Below are 22,605 nucleotides of genomic sequence, written 5' to 3'. Positions count from 1 at the left end.
GCTATCGCAATGACGTAGCAGCCTAACATAAGGCCGCCCACTTCACCTTACACATATCCATAATACTTTGCAAGTCTGCGAAACCATCGGTAACATCGTGTACCATCGCAGCCTCGCGCACACTTGCACAAGGTCTGACCTTACTCAGGAATTGCTAACCTCATCACACGCAGTGAAAATCCCAAGCTGCGTATGGCATCGCAGTGGCTAATTTATGCACGCCCCTGTAATGGCGTTCAAACATTTTGCCGACCACCCTCCCCCCCCGTCACCACCCCCCTCCAAATGCTCACTTCCTGTCAATCACTCTGCGTGGTCACTGCGATCGCAGTGGAGCTTACATGCACTGCGATGCATGGGCAGTACGCATAAATCACCTGTCTGCGTGTGTAATCGCAGTTGCGATCGGTAATGAATCAGGCCCAATATTTTAAAAGCTCTTTCATTCTTCCCTTCTGTCTTAACTTTGAGCAGTTACAGGGAGATATGTTACAATATATTTGACAGAGGATGTCTTGAAATTTTTAATTGGACTCTCATAGACAACCGTTTCTAAGTGTCAAACGAATGGTGCTTCCTACGTTCATGTATGTGGGAATGTCCTCTAATCAGCCAATTTTGGAGACAGGTCAGACACTTCTCCTCTGCCTATCTTCTCAGATATGTTCCCCAATCTCTGGAATGGGCTATTTTAGGAATAAACATCACATTTTCAAATCTGACCAAGGGAAGTAAGAAACTTACAAACCCCTTATCATTTCCCTATTCAAGAACAAATTGGGCTATGCTTTTCGATTGGTGTGAATAGAATCAACTTGCATAATGAAATACATGTCAGGGTTTTTTTTTTTTTTCTTCATTTGAGATTTGGGAAAATTATAGTTGCACACTGTCAACTACTTTGAAACATATACAAGTTACGTTTTGAAACACGGTAAGATTGAGAATCCTCCTTGATGATCCTTTCCAGGATGGATTGTTGCCGATAATCTTCAGTACAGAATGATGGTCTAATAGGTGTGACAATTTACTGTATTATCCGTCTCTGTCTAGTTATTGTAATCATTCTGACCAGGCCTGGGGCTATGTTTTATTACTTTGTCTGTTTAGTTATATTACTGTTGATTGGTATCTTATCATTACATGTTTGTTGGTTTACATATATCTTTGTTTGCTCCAATAAAGAAAAATTATAAAAAATAACAAAAAGCTCAAATATACAACTGTAATGCAATGACTAGTGACTTCCACCTGCAGCTCCCGTCTAATTTCTGTTTTATGCCCTTATCAATTATTTTCTCTATTTTATACCCCATCATCCCCAGCTCTTATTATTTGCTATATGCCTAGCTGAGCATAACCCAGTGCTTATTCTAATGCTGGGTACACACTATGCGATGTGTTGTTCACTCAGCTGACGAATGACATATCGCATAGTGCATCTATCCGTGTGTACAGAAGATAGTGCCTTGCAAAAGTATTCACCCCCCTTTGCATTTTTCATGTTTTGTTGCCTCACAACCTGAAATTAAAATGGATTGTTTGAAGGTGTGCATCATTTCATTCACAGAACATGCCTACAACTGTGATGTTGTGGGTTTTTTTAATATTGTGAATCAAACAACATTTAGGAGAACATAACAGAAAACTTCAGCATGCATAACTATACATCCCCCTAAAGTCAGTACTTTGGATAAGTCTCTATGAGCTTGCCACATCTTGCCCCTGGGATTTTTGCCCATTCCTCAAGGCAAAACTGCTCCAGCTCCTTCATGTTGGATGGTTTCTGCTTGTGAACAGCAATCTTCAAGTCTGACCACAGATTCTCAATTGGATTGACTAGGCCATTCCAACATATTTAAATGTTTCCCCTTAAACCACTGGAGTGTTGCTTTAGCAGTATGCTTCGGATCATTGTCCTGCTGGAAGGTGAATCTCCATCCCAGTCTCAAATCACAGGCAGACTGAAACAGGTATTGCTCAAAATATCCCTGTATTTAGCACCATTCATCTTTCCCTCCACTCAAATCAGTTTCTCAGTCCCTGCTGATGAAAAACGTCCCCACAGCATGATGCTGCCACAACCATGTTTCTCTGTGGGGATGGTGTTCTTGGGGTGATGGGATGTGTTGGCTTTGCGCCAGACATAGCGTTTTACTTGGTGGCCGAAAAGTTCAATTTTAGTCTCATGTGACCAGAGCACCTTCCTCCATACATTTGGGGAGTCGCCCACATGCCTTTTGGCAAACTCAAATTGTGTCTTCTTATTTTTATAACTGAGTAATGGCTTTTTTCTGGCCACTCTTCCATAAAGCCCAGCACTATGGAGTGTACGGCTTATTGTGGTCACATGCACAGATACACCAGTCTCTGCTGTGGAACTCTGCAGCTCTTTCAGGGTTACCTTTGGTCTCTGTGCTGCCTCTCTGATTAATCCTTTCCTTGCCTGGTCTGTGAGTTTTGGTGGGCGTCCCTCTCTTGGCAGCTTTGTTGTGGTACCATGTTCCTCCCATTTGATGATGATGGATTTGATGGTGCTCCGGGGGATCATCAAAGATTTGGATATTTTTTTATAACCCAGCCCAGAATTGTACTTCTCAACAACTTTGTCCCTGACATGTTTGGAGAGTTCCTTGGTCTTCATGGTGTGATGCCTCTTGCTTAGTGGTGTTGCAGCCTCTGGGGCCTTTCAGAAAAGGTGTGTTTATACTGACAGATCATGTGACACTTAGATTTCACACAGGTGGACTTAATTTAACTAATTATGTGACTTATGAAGGTAATTGGTTGTACCAGAACTTTTGAGGGGCTTCATAGCAAAGGGGGTGATTACATATGCACATGCCAATTTTCAGAATTTTATTTATAAAGATTTTTTTTTAGATATATTTTTCTCATTTCACTTCACCAAATTAGACTATTTTGTGGCGATCCATCTCATAAAATTCAGATTAATAAAATAAATAAATTACAGGTTGTAATGCAACAAAAAAGGTAAAAAGCAAGGGGGGTGAATACTTTTGCAAGGCACTGTATGTCTGTGAACGTCGTCATTCACAGACATATCTTGTCGGCCCTGCTGCACATTGGATGACGATATATTTAGCAGATATCTGTATATCTGCCAGTGTCAGTGGCGTATCTATAATGGGTGCAAGGTGTGCGGGGCACACGAGCCCCTGGGTCCAGGGGGGGCCCGTACCGCACACAGTGCACCCATAAGGTTACTTATCTCTCTGGAGTCCCACATCGGCGCGGGGGTCCGGCGCTGAAAAAACGACTGGAAAATGGCCGCCGCTGCCATTTTCCCGTCGTTTGCGCATGCGCAGTACAGGGAAAATGGCTGCTGTGGCCATTTTCCCGGTGACCTGCACATAGTCTATAGACTCTGGGCGCACTCTAGTGCCTAGAATCTATAACTCCGGCGCTGGCCGCGCACAGCTCAGTGCGCTGCTGGCTGCCGGGCAGAGAGGAGGGGGCCGTGTCGGAGACTGCACACTTGCCCCCTTCTCTCTAGAAACTCCCCTTTCCAGTGTGTACGGACAACTGGCCGACCTCGCAGTAGGGTTACAGAGTTATGCTGGGTACACACTGACAGATATATCGGTCATTCCATTGAATGGATAATATACATCTGTAGTGCATTGGCAGGTGTGTACAGACGATATGTCTGTAAAGGACGTAGTTCACATACATATCGCATCTGCCCTGCAGCACAACAAATTGCAGATGTATCGGCACGTAGTATTCACTCTAGGTCTGGTGCCCAGCATCTAATCATCGGCAGTGATCGCTACACCGCAATTTTGCCCACCCGCGGGACACTGCGGCCCGCGGGTGGGGACAGCACCCGGCAGGTTGTTTTAGTGGGCGCCGCTAAAAGGAGCAGGGCGCTTTCTGCCCTTTTTAAATCAAGCAGGACGCTGCGCCCGCTAAAACAGCCTCGCGGGAGCGCTAGGCACATCTGGCTGTGTGTACGGGCGACCTGCCGACCGTCCATACACTTGCTGCAGGGACCCACCGGTGACTGATATCTCAATTGGGCAGGCAAATTTAATTGCCTGTCCAGTTGTGATGTCAGCGCAGACACGTCGGCAGAACGATTGTAAGTGTGTCGGCCATGTGTGTATCTATCTTGACAGATTAATTGGCCAATATCCTCAGAACAGATATGTCTTTGATAGCAATGATGGTTGGTTATTGTGTATGAACAACTTTGTTTCTGCACCATCTGCAGATCAATCGATTTTTGCATAGTGTGTACCTAACCTAAAGGCCCCTACACACTACACGATATTCCTAACGATTTACCCGATTCCGATGCATCGGAACGACAAATCGGCAATATGAGACAGTGTGTATGCAATACATTGTGTATCGTGCGCTCCCATGGAGTCGTCAGCCGCATTGCCTGATTTTTTTGCAGGAAGATCAGGCGATGCATTTGATGATCCTATGCAGCGCTATGCGGCAGGGGCTGGCATATTGGGCAGTCAGGTACCGGATCGTCCAGTGTGTACGGGCCGCCCAAAATGTCGGCCCATCAGTGCAAGGATCGTGGGACGTATCGCTGGGTACACAATCGTTAATGTGTACCCAGCATTAGGCTATTTGTGTCTCATTTGAAAAGTTGAAGAGCCGCAGTGCTCCTTTCATTTGAACTTCTGTAGCAAAGCAAGTTTCTAGGTGCTCCAGTGCAGGGTAATAAATGAACATAATTAGATCTTATTGATAACACCGGGGTATTATTAGGCAAATTAAGGCAACTGTTTGCGGTGTCAGTGTTTTTGCAATTTTTTTTTTGGGGGGGGGGGGGGAGGAGGAGCTAAATGTATAAAATTGAATTCAAAGTTCTTGCTTCAGCAGTCTGCATTTGTCTTTTTGACATTCTGTCTAGCTTGCACAGTGATTCATGTAAACATGTGTTTTACAGCACATATCTCTAGTACAAATGCTTTCTGCTATAAATCTAAGGAATGAGATAGGCAGTATATCAAATGAGGCCTCGCACCATAATCATTGCTGACATTAAATGCATGTCCTCCTGGAGATTCTGGAGGGAAAGGTCCAGGTGGGATGGTGTCACAAATTGTATCATTACAACCCTGCCCCACGTTGCTCAATGCCACAATAGTGCCATGGGGCTATGCCATGATGACCCATATCACGGTAATCCGCATAATCAAGCCCCCTGTACAGCCTAAGGGGCCTATTCATCATCACTTAATTTTTACAAAAGCAGGTGACAATTATCATTTTCACCTGCAATTGTAAAAATTAAGTATTCGGGCCATTCATCATAAAGGTAAAGCAGGAGACAGCACAGATATCTCCTACTTACCTTCCTCTTGCGGAATGGCCCACTGTCCCCATACACTAGTATCACAGATACCTCCTACTTACATTCCTCTTGCAGAATGGCCCGCTGTCCCCATACACTAGTATCACAGATATCTCCTACTTACCTTCCTCTTGTGGAATGGTCCGCTGTCCCCATACACTAGTATCACAGATATCTCCTACTTACCTTCCTCTTGTGGAATGGCCCGCTGTCCCCAAACACTAGTATGGGGACAGAGTTCATCAAGCTCCGAAAATATATTTTCGGAGCTTGGCCGGGATGTACTAAATGTAATGCGATAAAAACCCTGTTTTTGGGGTTTCACTGCATTTTCCATATGTATCATTGACTGGCCCCCTATGGGCTTCTACTGCATAATGCTGGTATGAGGGATCGGATCCCTCCCAGCATGCCCCGCGGCCGCCGCGTCACTCTGTGCATGCGCAGATGGACTCCTGGGTTATAAACCCTTAAGTTCACGGCGCAGCGCTGATCGCAAAGGACAGCTCTTATCGGAAGAGCTGTCCTTTGCAGTACTGATCGCATATGTCCGTGCATATGCTATCAGTAACAATGCGAAGTCTGGCGGGATGTACCGCGCAGTGTTAGTACATCCCGCCCCTTGACTGCGGGAGCATTCGCCATCTTCAGACGGTGAATGCTCTTGCCCCGGGCTCACAACCCACTCCTTCCCTATGGGAAGGAGGTCCGGGTTGCGAAGAGGGATCCTTTCGGATCCCTCTGCCCCTGTCTGGTTCCTTCTGCCGGACGTTGGGGCTCTTGTGCGCATGCGTGACTTTAGCAGTGAAGCCGCTCGCGAGGACAGCTGATTTCGCATCAGCTGTCACAGCATCGGAGTAATGACTAATTGCTCCAGTAGCAGCAGCGAGTTAGGATGTTAATTATCGGGGTTCGTTCGGACACCGATAATTAACATCATGAATAGGCCCCATATTCCTTAGGAAGTAGGAGAGCTGTCCAAAATTTGTGAGTGTCCGAGTCCTGGATATTCTGGGAGAGAAGGCAAGTATGCCTCATACAGCAGAATGGCAGGCACTCATCTGGACCGTAACAACAGAACTGGAATTTTAGAATGCTACAAATTTAGAATGTTACAAAGCGGAATCTAATCTACATTTGACAGATGTGGATACATGTAGTGGCCTACAGCAAGATAAGTGCTTGATTCTGCTTAAATGCATGTATCATGTTTCCCATGACTGTTTAGAAAGATTCCTGCAGTGCATAAAACAGCAATAAACTAGTTAATGCTTATATCATCTTCCCTAGCATCTTTATAGTCGGGGCTCAGAGCCAAGTAAACCGCACTGAACGCCTGTAACTGAGCCAAACACAATCATAATCATAGGCTGTTACTGTTAGTTATTCTACAGGCTGAGGTCCACACATTGTGTGTGCAACGCAGAGCAAGGATTCACTGGACTTGTTTACTGTTCCCTGGAGTTCCTCCAGAAACACAAAATTAGACATGCAGCATAGCCTATCCATAATGGTCAATTGTTCAGATCTCTCCAAGGAAACATCTGAAATAAACTCAACATACATTGGGGATAAATATATATATATCAGAGACGAGATGGCTCCACGAATATATGTTTCTTTAGACACCCAAAAAAATTAGTTATGTGAGGTTGCATACTTCATACCAGAGCTCCATTATATGGCCACTCATTAAAATACATTGAGAACAACCTTAAAACATACTGTCATGCAGTCAGCTTGCTCACATGAAAATCAGGGCCGGCACAATGCATTGAAAGGGGGTGCCGGGCTGGAGAGGCGCTATCTATGCTGCTTTCTGAGCGCCTTTAGAGCTGCACTCGCTGGGCTGCTGGTCTTGTTAAAGGCAGGCTGAGGCAGCAGTGTCCTGGGCGGGCCTGGCAGGGTGAAGTTATAGGGTGGACCGGGCGCCATGGACATAAATTACATTTAAATTCAGGCAGATCTGCGATCTCCGGACCACCCATTAGCCAAATTGGTGATCCTCTACAATTTAAATGTAATTTATGTCTGCGGCTGCCAGGTCAGGAACTGATTTCATTGCCAGGCATTTCCCACCCCTGAGCCAGAGTAGCTAGTTCTTTCCCCTACCTTGTTAAGTTATAAGCAGCGCCACTGACAGCAATAGCACGTAAACCGGCAGTTTACACACGCAATGGCGTCACGCCGCGTGCGCGCACCTACTCTCTCTGCATGGTGTTCTGTACCCAAGAAGAGGAGCAATGGAGGAGCTTCTTCAGCTGCTCATGGCAAGACCAGGAGGAGGACCCGCTGATCACTGAGTGAGAGAAAGAGACAGACAGCTGGCAGCGGCCTCTCCCTGACGGAGGTGAGGAGGGCGCAAATCTATAGTTTGCAGTGGCGACATGAACACCCTATCACCGGCCCTGATGAAAATATACTTACAGATAAACATATATTGCATTCTGCCATAATATAGGAATTCACCAATGTTTTAATGTGCCTTTTTAGCTTTGAATCAATTTGTAGTTTAGGTTTAATGGTCGTTTAACCGTAACGAGTGTTCCACACCACAAGCACTCACTGCATAATGGCGTATCACAGTATAATGCATAAACTCCATACAACTGTAGATCACTAACTAAATACATTCTAACATAAACCTTTTTTCATTTATATATATATATATATATATATATATATATATATAAATATATTGAAATAAAGCCGGCGCTCCACAGGTTAAATAACATACAAATGCCTGGGTTCCCTCTCTTATGGTCAAGACAGGCCAAAATGTATACATGCAAAAACAGCGGCACTCACAGGACTTTGTAAAGAAGACTCCAGACTCCCAAGGTCAAGTTCAGAACTTGACCTTGGGAGTCTGGAGTCTTCTTTACAAAGTCCTGTGAGTGCCGCTGTTTTTGCATATATATATATATATATATATATATATATATAAATACATATATACTAGCTGGAGTATCTGGCGTTGCCTGGGATTTTAAGAATGTTTGTTTACACATTATCCTCCAACAAACTTCTCCTTAGGCAGGCCTCACGAAAAGTGTGACAAACTTCCTCATCCACAGTCCTAAGGTCTTCGAAGGAAGTAGGACCTGTAATAGTGTAAAGCAAACTTCGGAGATAGAAGCATTCAAAATTTGTCGGATGTACAGTGTAAACACGGCCAAGAGCTTCTGTTGCTCTGATACCAGGATGACTGTGTACTTCCTGGTTGCTGGATAGTACTATGAAATGCACAGCAACTACTTCCAGTTCCTTGTGCAGCTGTTTCCGGCATTCAGGGTCTCCACGGTGTATAAGATTCATCCAATCGGTTTTACCCTTCAGGGGCTGACGAAGGAATGAACCGGAAGTAGCCTCTGTGCGTTCCATAGTGCGGTCCAGCAACCAAGGAGGTAGACAAAAAAGTTTGGTCGCCACTATTGACACCATCTAGTTGTGTAAGCTGATGCATGAGCAAGTATAAATAAAAATTTGTGCTGCAGAGCTGCGTGTTTGCATCCCAGTATAGTTGCCATCTTTATCCGCCTGACTGTCAATCAGATGGATCTCTCCTCATGGATGCAGATATCAATTTTTACCATATTCAGACTCCTAATAAGCCTGGCTTAATAGCAATAGTGGTTCCTCAGTGTAGGTTTGCTGACTGTGTCGGCAGTGCAGGGGTGTTCTCAATGCGGGGTACCAGCGGTGTCCTCAGTGCAGGTTTGCTGACTGTGTTGGCAGTGCAAGGGTGTTCTCAATGCAGGGTGTCGGCAGAGCGGGGGTGCCAGAGGTGTCCTCAGTGCATGTGTGCTGACAGTGTCGACAGTGCAGGGGTGCTGGTGGTGTCCTCAGTGTGGGAGTGCCGGCAGTGTGGGGGTCGCTAAGGGTGTCCTGAGTATGTGAGGCAGTATTGCAGGGGTGCCGGCAGTGTCTGCAGCAAGGGATGCTGCCAGTGGAGGTGCCGGCGGTGTCGGCAGTGAGGGATGGCGGGCGCCATCTTCTTTTGCTTCCTGTGTGCATATTAAATGGGCTTAACGCTGATTGGCTGAAAGCCTTGACAGACTGCTCTCTCAGCCAATCAGCGTTAAGCCTGCTCAATACAAAAAACCTTGCGACCCAACAGAGGCATTGCGAGGGAGATCCGAGCTTGAGATCTCTGAGAACCGAACCCGCTCATCCCTAAAAATTCATACAGCATTTAAAAGGTACTGTAAACTCCATGCGAGAGCCATAGGAAATGATGTTCAGAGACTTAGATTATATGCTACAGAATAAAATTCCATAATTCCTTACTATGTAGCAAAATGCATGTTATAAAATCAAATTATGAAATGAAACAAAAATAAAATTGTAATATTTTTATTATTGACCTTGCAGATGGCCCAAGAAGAATGGTGTCCAAATCTGCATCTAACAATAAACCAAACAGGACAATGCTTTTATTCTTCTTTGCTGTTTTAGGTGTAGAACCATGAGAAACCTTGGCTTTTAAACTGTGGGCTAAATCCTTTTCTAATTCCGTACCTGACCTGTAGAGGGCGAATGCTATGCAAAAATTGTGATTTTTAATTATTTAAAAATTAACAGTAACTAATTTTGATTTCAAATTTTTTTAGTTGCCTCTGCCGTTTTTTAATATGCTCGTATGTAAAGTTTCACGATCTTGGCTTGTAAACTGTGGACTTGTATAGAAAGACAGAATGACAGGACGACAAATTTTCATTTTTATATAGTATAGATATTATATGTATATATTAGGGGTGTGCACCGGCCACTTTTCGTGTTTTGGTTTTGGATCTGGATCTTTCTTCGTGTTTTGGATCTGGATTGGTTTTGCCAAAACCACCCTTCCGTGTTTTGGGTTCTGGGTTTTGTGTTTTGGATCTGTATTTTTTTTAAAAAAAAGCATAAAAACAGCTAAAATCACAGAATTTGTAGGTTTTTCTGCTCCTATGCTATTATTAACCTCAATAACCTTAATTTCCACTCATTTCCAGTCTATTCTGAACACCTCACACCTCACAATAGTGTGTTTATGTCCAAAAGGTTGCACCGAGGTAGCTGGATGACTATGCTAAGCGACACGAGTGGGCGGCACAAACACGTGACCCATCTAGGCGTGATACTGCAGTGGCAGACAGGATGGCAGTTTGAAAAACTAGGCCCCAAACTGTACATAATGCAAAGAAAAAAAGAGGTGCAAGATGGAATTGTCCTTGGACCCTCCCACCCACCCTTATGTTGTATAAACAGGACATGCACACTTTAACAAACCAATCATTTCAGCGCCAGGGTCTGCCACACAACTGTGGCTGAAATGATTGGTTCGTTTGGGCCCCCACAAAACAAGATGGCAATTAATGTGTCCCTGCACAAACTGGCTCTACGGAGGCAAGATGTCATCCTCATCCTCCTCATCCACCGATTCCTCACCCTCTTCAGTGTGTACATCCTCATCCTCACAAAGTATTAACTCGTCCCCACTTGAATCCACCACCACAGGTCCCTCTGTACGTTCTGGAGGCTGGTCTCCCTGGAAGAGCTGATAATTCATTTTGATGAACATCATCTTCTCCACATTCTGTGGAAGCAACCTCCTACGCCTTTCGCTGACAAGGTTCCCGGCTGCACTAAACACTCTTTCGGAGTACACACTGGAGGGGGGGCAACTCAGGTAAAATAGAGCCAGTTTGTACAGGGGCCTCCAAATTGCCTCTTTTTCCTGCCAGTACAGGTATGGACTGTCTGACATGCCTACTTGGATGCTGTCACCGATGTAATCCTCCACCATTCTGTCAATGGTGACAGTATCATATGCAGTGACAGTAGACATGTCAGAAATTGTTGCCTGGTCCTTCAGTCCGGACCAGATGTCCAAACTTGGTCCAGCCTGCCCTGCATCACCGCCAGCGGGTTGCTTAGGATACCTAAGTTTTTTCCTGGCAGCCCCAGTTGCAGGAGAAAATGAAGAAGGAGCTGTTGACGTGTCACTTTCCGCTTCAGCTGACAGTGTGTTCACCAGCAGGTCTTTGCACCTCTGCAGGCTTGTGTCGGCCGGAAAGAGAGACACCACATAAGCTTTAAACCTAGGATCGAGCACGGTGGCCAAAATGTAGTGGTCTGATTTCAACAGATTGACCACCCTGGAATCCTGGCAAAGCGAATGAAGGGCTTCATCCACAAGTCCCACATGCCGAGCGGAATCGCTCCGTCTTAGCTCCTCCTTCACTTTCTCCAGCTGCTTCTGCAAAAGCCTGATGAGGGGAATGACCTGACTCAAGCTGGCAGTGTCTGAACTGACTTCACGTGTGGCAAGTTCGAAGGGCTGGAGAACCTTGCACAACACGGAAATCATTCTCCACTGCGCTTGAGTCAGGTGCATACCCCCTCCTTTGTCTATGTCATAGGTGGATGTATAGGCTTGAATGGCCTTTTGCTGCTCCTCCATCCTCTGAAGCATATAGAGGGTTGAGTTCCACTGCGTCACAACCTCTTGCTTCAGGTGATGGCGGGGCAGGTTCAAGAGTGTTTGCTGGCGCTCCAGTCTTCGGCACGCAGTCGCTGAATGGCGAAAGTGGCCTGAAATTTTTCGGGCCACCCAAAGTGTCTCCTGCACGCCCCTGTCGCTTTTCAGAAAATTCTGCACCACCAAGTTTATTGTGTGAGCAAAACATGGGACGTGCTGGAATTTGCCCAGATGTAATGCCCGCACAATATTGGTGGCGTTGTCAGATATCACAAATCCCCATGAGAGTGTAAGTGGGGTAAGCCACTGGGCGATGATTTCCCTCAGTTTCTCTAAGAGGTTGTCGGCGGTGTGCCTCTTACTGAAACCGGTGATACACAGCGTAGCCTGCCTTGGAACGAGCTGGCGTTTCTGAGATGCTGCGACTGGTGACGCTGCTGCTGTTGCTGCGTAAGGTGATACATCTACCCAGTGGGCTGTCACAGTCATATAGTCCTTAGTCTGCCCTGTTCCACTTGTCCACATGTCCGTGGTTAAGTGGACATTGGGTACAACGGCATTTTTCAGGACACTGAGGACACTTTTTCTGACGTTTCTGTACAGTCTCGGTATCGCCTGCCTAGTGAAGTGGAATCTAGACGGGATTTGGAACCGGGGACACACTACCTCCATCAATTGTCTAAATCCCACTGCACTAATGGCGGATACCGGACGCACGTCTACCACCAACATAGCAGTCAAGGCCTCAGTTATACGTTTTGCTTCAGGATGACTGCTGTCGTACTTCATCCTCCTCGCTAAGGACTGTTGGAGGGTCAATTGTTTAGTAAAAGTAGTGGTGTTCCTACTTCCTCTCTGGGATGATGAACGACTCCCAGCAGCAGCAACAGCAGCAGCGGCAGCAGGAGGCGTAGCAATGCAGGATCCTCCGGAGGAATCCGGGATAGGAGAGTCAGTCATGCCAGTGACATGGCCTGCAGGACTACTTCCGATCCTGACTAAGGAGGAAATTGACGAGGAGGGAGTTGACGGTGTGGTTTGCAGGCGCTTGGATACAACAGGACAACGGGATTTAGGTGTCCCTGGACTGCTTACGGTCTTAACCAAAGTTTCTGAACTTGACAGTAACTTATTATGAACGCGCTGCAGGTGACGTATAAGGGAGGATGTTCCTAGGTGGTTAACGTCCCTACCCCTACTTATTCCACCTTTACATAAGGTACATATGGCAAGACAGTTGTTGTCCGGATTTGGATAGAAATATTGCCAGACCAAAGAGGTGGAACGTTTGGTCTTCTGCCCAGGCATGACCGTGATGGGCTTTTTCATCCCACGGACAACAACTGTCTCCCCCGGAGCCTGATTTAAACAAACCACATCACCATCAGAATCCTCCTCGCCAACTTCCTCCTCAGCGCCAGCTACACCTGTATCCTCATCCTGTTGTACTTCAACAGTGACATCTTCAATTTGCATATCAGCAAGTGGACTGTGGGTGCTCCTTTCAGCACTTGCAGGGGGCGTGCAAATGGTGGAAAGAGCCACCTCTTCCCGTCCAGTGCTGGGAAGGTCATGCATCGCAACCACCACCACACTTGGACTCTCCTTGGGGATTTGTGATATCTTCTTAGAAAGCACAGTTCTTCGCTGTGCTTTTGCCAGCTTAACTCTTTTGATTTTTTTAGTGGGAGAAGGGCTTTCATCGTCATGTGAAGCTGAACCACTAGTCATGAACATACTAGGGATCGACCTTAGCCGTTCCTTGCCACTCCGTGTCGTAAATGGCATATTGGCAAGTTTACGTTTCTCTTCAGCTGATTTAAATGTTTTTTTCAAGGTCATTTTCCTGAACTTTGTCATTTGGGATTGTATGTGCCCTCTATTATGACATTGGGCATCGGCCTTGGCAGACGACGTTGATGGCATGTTATCGTCTATGTCATGACTAGTGGCAGCAGCTTCAGCACTAGGAGGAAGTGGTTCTTGATCTTTCTCTATTTTATTTTTATCGGAGAAAGTTTGGTCCTCCATTTATGGTATATCGATTTGATATATACGTGCGGCTAAACACAGAGAACATTTTTTTATTTTTGCTGGAGAGAAGTGCACTTTGTGGGTTACACCAGCCTTTAAGAAATGAGCCAGCCGGCTCTTTACTTATGGGACACAGGCGCACGCTTGGCGCTGCTCCTTTGTTGATGAACGTGCGGCTACTGCGCACACAATTCACAAACACAGAAAATAATTTTTTTTTTGGTTTGGACTGGAGTGTACTTTGGGGGTTACAGCACCCTTTAATGGTCAAGCCAGCCGGCCCTTTACTTATGACACAGGCGCACACTTGGCACTACTTTGTTGATGCACGTGCGGCTACTGCGCACACAATTCACAAACACAGAAAATAAATATTTTTTTGGTTTGGACTGGAGTGTACTTTGGGGGTTACAGCACCCTTTAACGGTCAAGCCAGCCGGCCCTTTACTTATGACACAGGCGCACGCTTGGCACTACTTTGTTGATGCACGTGCGGCTACTGCGTACACAATTCACAAACACAGAAAATATTTTTTTTTTTGGTTTGGACTGGAATGTACTTTGGGGGTTACAGCACCCTTTAACGGTCAAGCCAGCCGGCCCTTTACTTATGACACAGGCGCACGCTTGGCACTACTTTGTTGATGCACGTGCGGCTACTGCGCACACAATTCACAAACACAGAAAATTTTTTTTTTTTTGGTTTGGACTGGAGTGTACTTTGGGGGTTACAGCACCCTTTAACGGTCAAGCCAGCCGGCCCTTTACTTATGACACAGGCGCACGCTTGGCACTACTTTGTTGATGCACGTGCGGCTACTGCGCACACAATTCACAAACACAGAAAAATATAATTTTTTTAGCACTTGGGGGGAGCACCCCTGATGGACAGAGCACCCCCTGGACAACACTACAGCACCCCTTTAGGACTGGGACACTGCACAGGACTTTGGAGTGGACACAGCCCCTATGGAGAACTGACTGCACAACACAGTCCAGCCAGCCCCTATGGACTTTGAAGTAGTGGACACAGCCCCTATTAACAACAGCAGCACAGCACAACACAGCCAGCCCCTATGGACTTTGAAGTAGTGGACAACAGCAGCACAGCACTGCACAACACTACTCTGCACTACACTACACTACACAGCCCAGCCAGCCCTAACTCCCACCCTCCCTCTTCACTGTCCACAGCCGAGTGAGAAAATGGCGCCGACGCGGGTACCTTATATAGGTTCCAAAACCCGCGAGACTCGGAAGGCGGGATGATGACGTTTTGCCTCGATTTCAGATCCGAGTCAGGCGGGAAAAGTCGAGCCTGACTCGGATCTGCCTCGGATCGGGGGGGCTCGGGGGGGGTACGGATTTCAGAAATCCGAACCCGCTCACCCCTAGTATATATATACATACAGTATATATCATCTACTGCACAAATAACTGCTCCATATTGTCTCTTACTGCAATAAGTATCAATCGGGAGTCTTCTTCGCTGTATTATTATATCAGTATAACAGGTGTCATAGGACAATTCACTTAAGTGTCAACAACTTAAGATAAGTGCTCAATAAAGTCAAGAGTGCAGCTAATACATGTGTAAGAGGGTAAAACATCCAAAATTACTTCAAAAATCACGTTTAGAAATAGCAATGTTTACACCAATATACAGAGCTCTCTAGAGTAACACTGAGGAGTTGTATATACAGTATATATACGCTTTATACCTTCCTGAGATTGTAAGTGAAATGTATTATTAAATATCTGTTTATAAAAAGGATATTTGCCCTGCCCTGACTAATGCCGCTGCAAAGTGCATGAGGAAGGGGGCTCACGTTTTTTAGGTGAATTGTGGAGAAGTGAGGAGGAGTGGGTTTTAGCTGTGACCATTTGGCTACAATAAGAGGAGAACCTCTTCAAAATCTGCATGAGTAGTATCTGGATATACTGAAACTCTCACAGATTTTTCATTTACGGTGACTACCCCATTTATATATGACTACATTTGTGTGTGAACACAGGTGCTGATTGCCTATACATTTCTGGGACCTTATATGTAAATGTGCTTATCTAGAGAGCGCTGTATATTTGTGTAAATATTGCTATTTCTAAATTAGACTATTCCCACCAATTTATACACCAACACCCAATCCAAGTTTGGCTACGAAGGGTTAAGATATGCAGAGGGAATGGAGCTTTACATCACTGATGGTTACTAATCTCTGCAGGGAAGTACTTCTGTACAAATACACTCTGTCCTTTTATTAACTATTTTTTTTTTTAACGTCTAGCCAAGATCATAATTTGTCTGAGAGTCAAACAGTTATTCTGTTTTTCATTAATAAGTTTGTTTTAATTGCCTGACTAATGGAGTATATTATTATTATTTATTTATTATCAGTTATTTATATAATGCACACACATTCCGCAGCTCATTACAGAAAATATTTCAGTCATTCACATGAGTCCCTGCCCCAGTGGAGCATACAATCAATATTTCCTATCGGGATGCAATCGGGAAGCCAGCTGACATTATATCGACAGCCGGCTTCCCGACTGTCATAACCCGGCAAGGGTGAAATGACCGGTGTCTAGATGTAGACGCCGCTCATTTTACCGACGCTGGGAGACCGGCACCCGGCATCCCGATCGAAGGGATGCCGGGTGCCGCGAGCGGACAGCTGCGAGGTGGGGGAGGGTTAGGTTTAGGGCTCCCGGGGAGGACTTAGGGTTAGGCAGCCCCCGGGAGGTTAGGGTTAAGGCACACCCGGGGGGAGGTTAGGGTTAGGCACCCCCCCTGGGGGTCTTAGGTTTAGGCAGCGGGGAAGGGGGGGTTAGGTTTAGGCACTTGGGGGTGGGGAGGTTAGGGTTAGGCACCCCTAACGGAGGGTTAGGGTTAGGGGGGTACGTTAGGATAGTTAATACTTACCTAAGGACGATTGGGATTTCCAGCGCTGTCAGGCTGCCGCTGCCGGGATCTGTTCCTCTGTCGGCCTGACGCTGCCGAGATTCGAACTGCCGGCCATGCGGCCGGCGGTATTACATACCGATTCCTTCCTATCACATATAACTCACAAACACACACACACTAGGGTTAATTTATGCGAGCCAATTAACCTACCAGGGTCAAACCTATGCAAGCACGGGAAGAATATACAAGCTCCACACATTTAGATCCGTGGTTGGAATCGATCCCCCGTCTTCACTGTTGTATATAAGAAAATATTATGAAATTGAGCACTTGTACAACCTAATAATTGTATAATTATTGGTTATCATGTTTTAATCCTACTTTACAAGTTTTGTAAAGAAGTTCTGATGAACCCACGCCAAAATGCGTGTTTTGGATTTATTTTAAACCCATATGTTAAAACCCCGTCATCAGTGATTACACATGCTTAGGGGTCTATTCATCATCACTTAATTTATACAAAGGCAGGGGGAGGAGAGATGACACTGAGGACACCGGGGAGGAGGTCGGCACCGCAGCACTGATGAGATGATGCGATGGGGAGGTTACACACAGCACCAGGGTTAGAGGGGGGCACAGACATTGTGTGAGGGCTGCAACTCTGGGTTGGAGGGGGGGCACCGGCGGCTGCTGGGAAATACATAGGGACTCGGAAGGTGTAGGGGTAAAACAAAAGTATCACTTTTACGAAAAGCTGACTCCACAAAAAGAGCAGTTTTCGGAAGTGATACTTTAGTTAATGAGGCATGATGTTTTCATTTTTAGATCGCAGTGATAATAATGTAGTGATGAATAGACCCCTTAGCGTTAGTACCTATTGATAAACCGATTCAATACACACAATCGATGCCTTCATTTTATATACATAATGAGACTGCTTTAAGAGCCCCTGCTCTTAGCATATATTGTGCATATGCTGGGGAGATATCGGCCAATTTAACCTATATCTAACTATTATAAATAACGGCACCTTTGTCTCCATATAATCACTGTTTAAACTATGCACATTGTGCTGATTGTCCTCCCCCATACTTATATAAAGAGTCCAGTTCTCTGTATATTACAAAGAATCTGTGCAGTGGAACAACATCCACTGAGGGAGGAATACAGCTGCTGGCATTTTGCACTACATCATGGATTTACACTGAGATCTCATCTTCTCCATCCTGCACATATTTTGAATTTCAGATTTCTGTTTTTGATAGAATCTGTCAAATACGGAGGATAAAGAAATCTTCACAATTTTAGTTTCTGACACACCGAGAACAGACTTGAAGTGTTTTGTTTGATGTGCCGAAGCAGTGAGTGCCAGAAGAAAAGACATTAATTAAGGAATGGAATAAAAAGGTATGTAAAGAATCACTTTATTGCTTTCTAATCTCTTCTATAGAGTTTTTAATGTAGATTTCAGGATTAGTAATGGTCCCATGGTACTCTTAAGATAAATGGTTCCATTTCATTGTAAATCATTCACAAGCCTGCAACTGCTTTGTTTTTTTTCTTTGGGATTTTACTCCTGACTTTTCCAAGTGGTTGCCAGTTTCTTAGTCTATTTACAGTGCATCCGGAAAGTATTCACAACGCTTCACTTTTTTTCCACATTTTGTTATGTTACATCATTATTCCAAAATGGAATAAATTCATTTTTGTCCTCAAAATTCTACACACAATACCCCATAATGACAATGTGTAAAAAGTATTTTGCAAATTTAATAAGAAAAAACACTAAGAAATCACATGTACATAAGTATTCACAGCCTTTGCTCAATACTTTGTTGATGCACCTTTGGCAACAATTACAGCCTGAAGTATTTTTGAATATGATGCCACAAGCTTGGCACAGCTATCTTTGGGCAGTTTCGCCCATTCCTCTTTGCAGCACCTCTCAAGCTCCATCAGGTTGGATGGGAAGTGTTGGTGAACAGCCATTTTCAGATCTCTCCAGAGATGTTCAATTGGATTCAAGTCTGGGCTCTGGCTGGGCCACTCAAGGACATTCACAGAGTTGTCCTGAAGCCACTCCTTTGATATCTTGGCTGTGTTCTTAGGGTCGTTGTTCTGCTGAAAGATGAACCGTTGCCCCAGTCTGAGGTCAAGAGCGCTCTGGAGCAGGTTTTCATTCAGGATATATCTGTACATTACTGCATTCATCTTTCCCTCTATCCTGATGCTGCCACCACCATGCTTCACTGTAGGGATGGTATTGGCCTGGTGATGAGCGGTGCCTGGTTTCCTCCAAACGTAATTCCTGGCATTCACGCCAAAGAGTTCAATCTTTGTCTCTCATGGTCTGAGAGTCCTTCAGGTGCATTTTGGCAAACTCCAGGCGGGCTGGCAGGTGCTTTTTACTAAGGAGTGGCTTCCGTACAGGCCTGATTGGTGGATTGCTGCAGAGATGGTTGTCCTTCTGGAAGGTAATCCTCTCTCCACAGAGGAATGCTGTAGCTCTGGCAGAGTGACTATCAGGTTCTTGGTCACCTCCCTGAGTAGGGCCCTTCTCCCACGATTGTTCAGTTTAGATGGCCGGCCAACTCTAGGAAGAGTTCTGGTGGTTCTGAACTTCTTCCATTTACGGATGATGGAGGCCACTGTGCTCATTGGGACCTTCAAAGCAGCAGAAATTTTTCTGTACCCTTCCCTAGATTTGTGCTTCGACACAATCCTGTCTCAGATTGGAATGAACCGTCGCCCCAGTCTGAGGTTGGACTTTATGCTTGGTTTGTGCTCTGACATGCACTGTCAAGTGTGCGACCTTTATATAGACAGGTGTGTGCCTTTCAGTATCATGTCCAATCAACTGAATTTACCACAGGTGGACTCCAATTAAGCTGTAGGAACATCTCAAGGATGATCAGTGGAAACAGGATGCAAATGAGCTAAATTTTGAGCTTCATGGCAAAGGCTGTGAATATTTATGTACATGTGATTTCTTAGTGTTTTTTTTATTATTAAATTTGCAAAAATCTCAAAAAAACGTTTTTACACGTTGTCATTATGGGGTATTGTGTGTAGAATTTTGAGGACAAAAATGAATTTATTCCATTTTGGAATAAGGCTGTAACATAACAAAATGTGGAAAAAGTGAAGCACTGTGAATACTTTCCGGATGCACTGTACTAAGCCTTGGAGAGAGATACAGTGGATGGAGATAAAGTACAACAAATTAGCTCCTAACTGTTATTTTTCAAACACAGCCAGTAAAGTGACAGAAGCTGATTTCTCTCTCTCACCAAGGCTTAGTACATAGACACCATAATTGTTTAATGTGTCACACAATGATCTCAATTTCCAGAGCTCATTGGGATAAGGAAGCACAGGGTTCTGGGAGAGAACTACCTAGCCACAGGTCATGTATTGTGAATTGTTTATTGTATATTAGCTTTTGTCTTCTGTTTAACAAAGGTACAATAAGCAACAGAGACTGTGCAATATTATTTGCTATCTAACTTACATGACAATTACAATTATAAAGCTGGTAACATCCCAACAGGAAAGGAGTTGGGATGTATCACTGCTGGTTGATTTATTTTTTTGCATATATACAGATTAGTAGAATTTGTGGTGTAATATTAATAATTTTAATTATGTCAGTAGCAATAACATGCATACTTAAAACTGTAGTGTATATTAATTACCAAATAATATTTATTGTGAAAGGAAGTATTGTTTTATGGTTTTCCCTGTCCGGGAAGCTGAATGGTAAAAGGCAAGGAGTGCAGAGTGAGGCTGAGATGGGATGGCGGTTAATCAAACAGCATTAGACTGTGGGCGGAGTGCAATGGGGTCTTAATTTTAGGAAACTTTTGGCATCTAAATCAATGGATGTAATAGCCTGTGATTGGGGGGGTGAGAAGCAAAGCTGCCAGCTATGCGTGGTGGGTTTAAAAATCCACACTTTGCGGTTGCTTGGCCTGTTTTGGCATATCTTTTAAAGGGAAAGGGATGCTAGTGGTCAGAATACTAGGGGAAGGCTTAAGGTTAGGCTGTGGGGGAGGGTTAGGGTTAGGCTGCAGGTGTTAGGATTAAGCTGCTGGAGGGGAGGGTCAGGTTGTGTGAAAGGTGGAAAAAGGTTAGGTTTAGGGTTAGGCACTAGGGGGAGGGTTAGGGTTAGGCTTTGGGGGGATTGTTAGGGTTAGGCTGCTTTAGGCTGCAGGAAAGGTGGGTTAGGGGGAGAGTTAGGATACTTAACTAATTCTGTTGGGATCCTGACTGTCGGGATGCCGCTGTTGGTATTCTGACCGTCTGCATCTGCCACGATCCCCTACCCAACCCCTTTTAAAAGATCCACTGTAGTAAAAATCCTCTATTGAAATAAAAACTCCCCCACACATTCCCTTCTTTGCCCATTTAATGCTCACCTTTTCACAAATTTGGGGTGGTCTCTCTGTTATATATTCCAAATTTACAAGGCATTGTTGTATTTAAAACTGTTCAAGATGTAGTATAGTAGGATAGTATAATATAAAGTAATGGTGCGTACACACTGGGCGATTAAAGTGGACGACTGAACGATAACAATATCGTTATCGTTCAATCGTCCACTTTATCGTCCATTTTTAACACAAAAACGATGAACGATAATGACGACGCGCGTTCCCGCGGGTCGTTCGTCATCATCGTTCATCGGGTTAACATGCAGGCCAACCTGACGATGTCGTCAGGTTGCTGCATGTTATGGAATGGGGGAGAGAGCCCGGCGCTGAACGATATAGTTAATGATATCATTCAGTGGGTGTGCTCAATGTCATGAACGACATTGAGCACACCCTGCCGGGGACACACTAGACGATATCGCTCAGGGAGCATATCGTCTAGTGTGTACGCACCATCAGGCTGAATGTTGATACTAACTCTAGGAACACAGTGTAGGAGCAATAGACAAAGATTGATGGCATTTTAAAAACTAGTAAACATTGGAAAACTATATACAGGTGGAGTCTCCCATATCCAAATATTCCGAAATACAGATTTTTTTTTTGGCATGACTCAGATAATGTAACCTTTGATTTTTGATGGTTCAATGTACACAAACTTTGCCTAAGGCACAAATTATAAAAAATATTGTATAAAATTACCTACAGGCTGTGTATATAAGGTGTATATGAAACATAAATTAATTTAATTTCTGTACACAAACTTTGTTTGAACCACAATATTATTGAATATATTGTATAAAATGACCTGCAGGCTGTGTGTATAAGGTGTATATAAGACATAAATGCATTCTGTGTGTATATTGGGGTCCCATTCCCAAGATATTTCATTATGGTATGCAATTATTCCAAAATACGGAATATTCCGTTATCCAAAATACCCCTGGTCCCAAGCATTTTGGAAATGGGAGACTCAACCTGTATTTAAGCTTCTCATTGTATAAGAGCATATCATTTTTATTTTTATTGTCTTCATATTTTTATTCCCTACATCTCCTTACTAGTAGTAAATTGGAGGAACAATCCTTGATGGATTATTTCCCACAAAAGATTTGATTGTTCATGCTGACAGATTGTAACAGGATTGTTTTTCATTGACTACTTATATAAGTAATTAGGATTACCATGCTTAGGAAAGATAAATAGAATGGATCTAACGTACCGTCCAAAGCATGAGTCTAGTATTACACAGCACTCCCTGTTCTATCTGGCGGTACACTGCTCCCCCTATTCTGTCCATGTAGTAATCCTCTCCTCCTGTTCTGCCCGGTCATACACATCTCCCCTTGTTGTGCCTGGTAGTACAGAGCTCCACTAGTTTTGTCCTTTAATACAAAGCACCTCCATTTGTGCCCGATAGTACATTTCA

At 44.6% G+C, this 22,605-nt stretch overlaps 1 protein-coding gene across 1 annotated transcript in view; it reads left to right on the top strand.

Moving 5' to 3' along the window:
* The window catches only part of TSPAN4 (tetraspanin 4), a 752,131-nt gene that overhangs the window by 46,309 nt on the left and 683,217 nt on the right, over positions 1–22,605 (top strand). The window contains exon 2 of the mRNA XM_088470984.1: positions 18,009–18,150. The gene's annotated coding sequence lies outside the window, so the exon portion shown is untranslated. The remainder of the gene's footprint in view (positions 1–18,008; positions 18,151–22,605) is intronic.

Source organism: Taudactylus pleione, unplaced genomic scaffold (assembly GCF_031769625.1).
Source record: "Taudactylus pleione unplaced genomic scaffold, aTauple2 ptg000109l, whole genome shotgun sequence".
Classification (NCBI taxonomy): Eukaryota; Metazoa; Chordata; class Amphibia; order Anura; family Myobatrachidae; genus Taudactylus; species Taudactylus pleione.
This window is presented reverse-complemented; position numbering and strand designations above follow the sequence as displayed.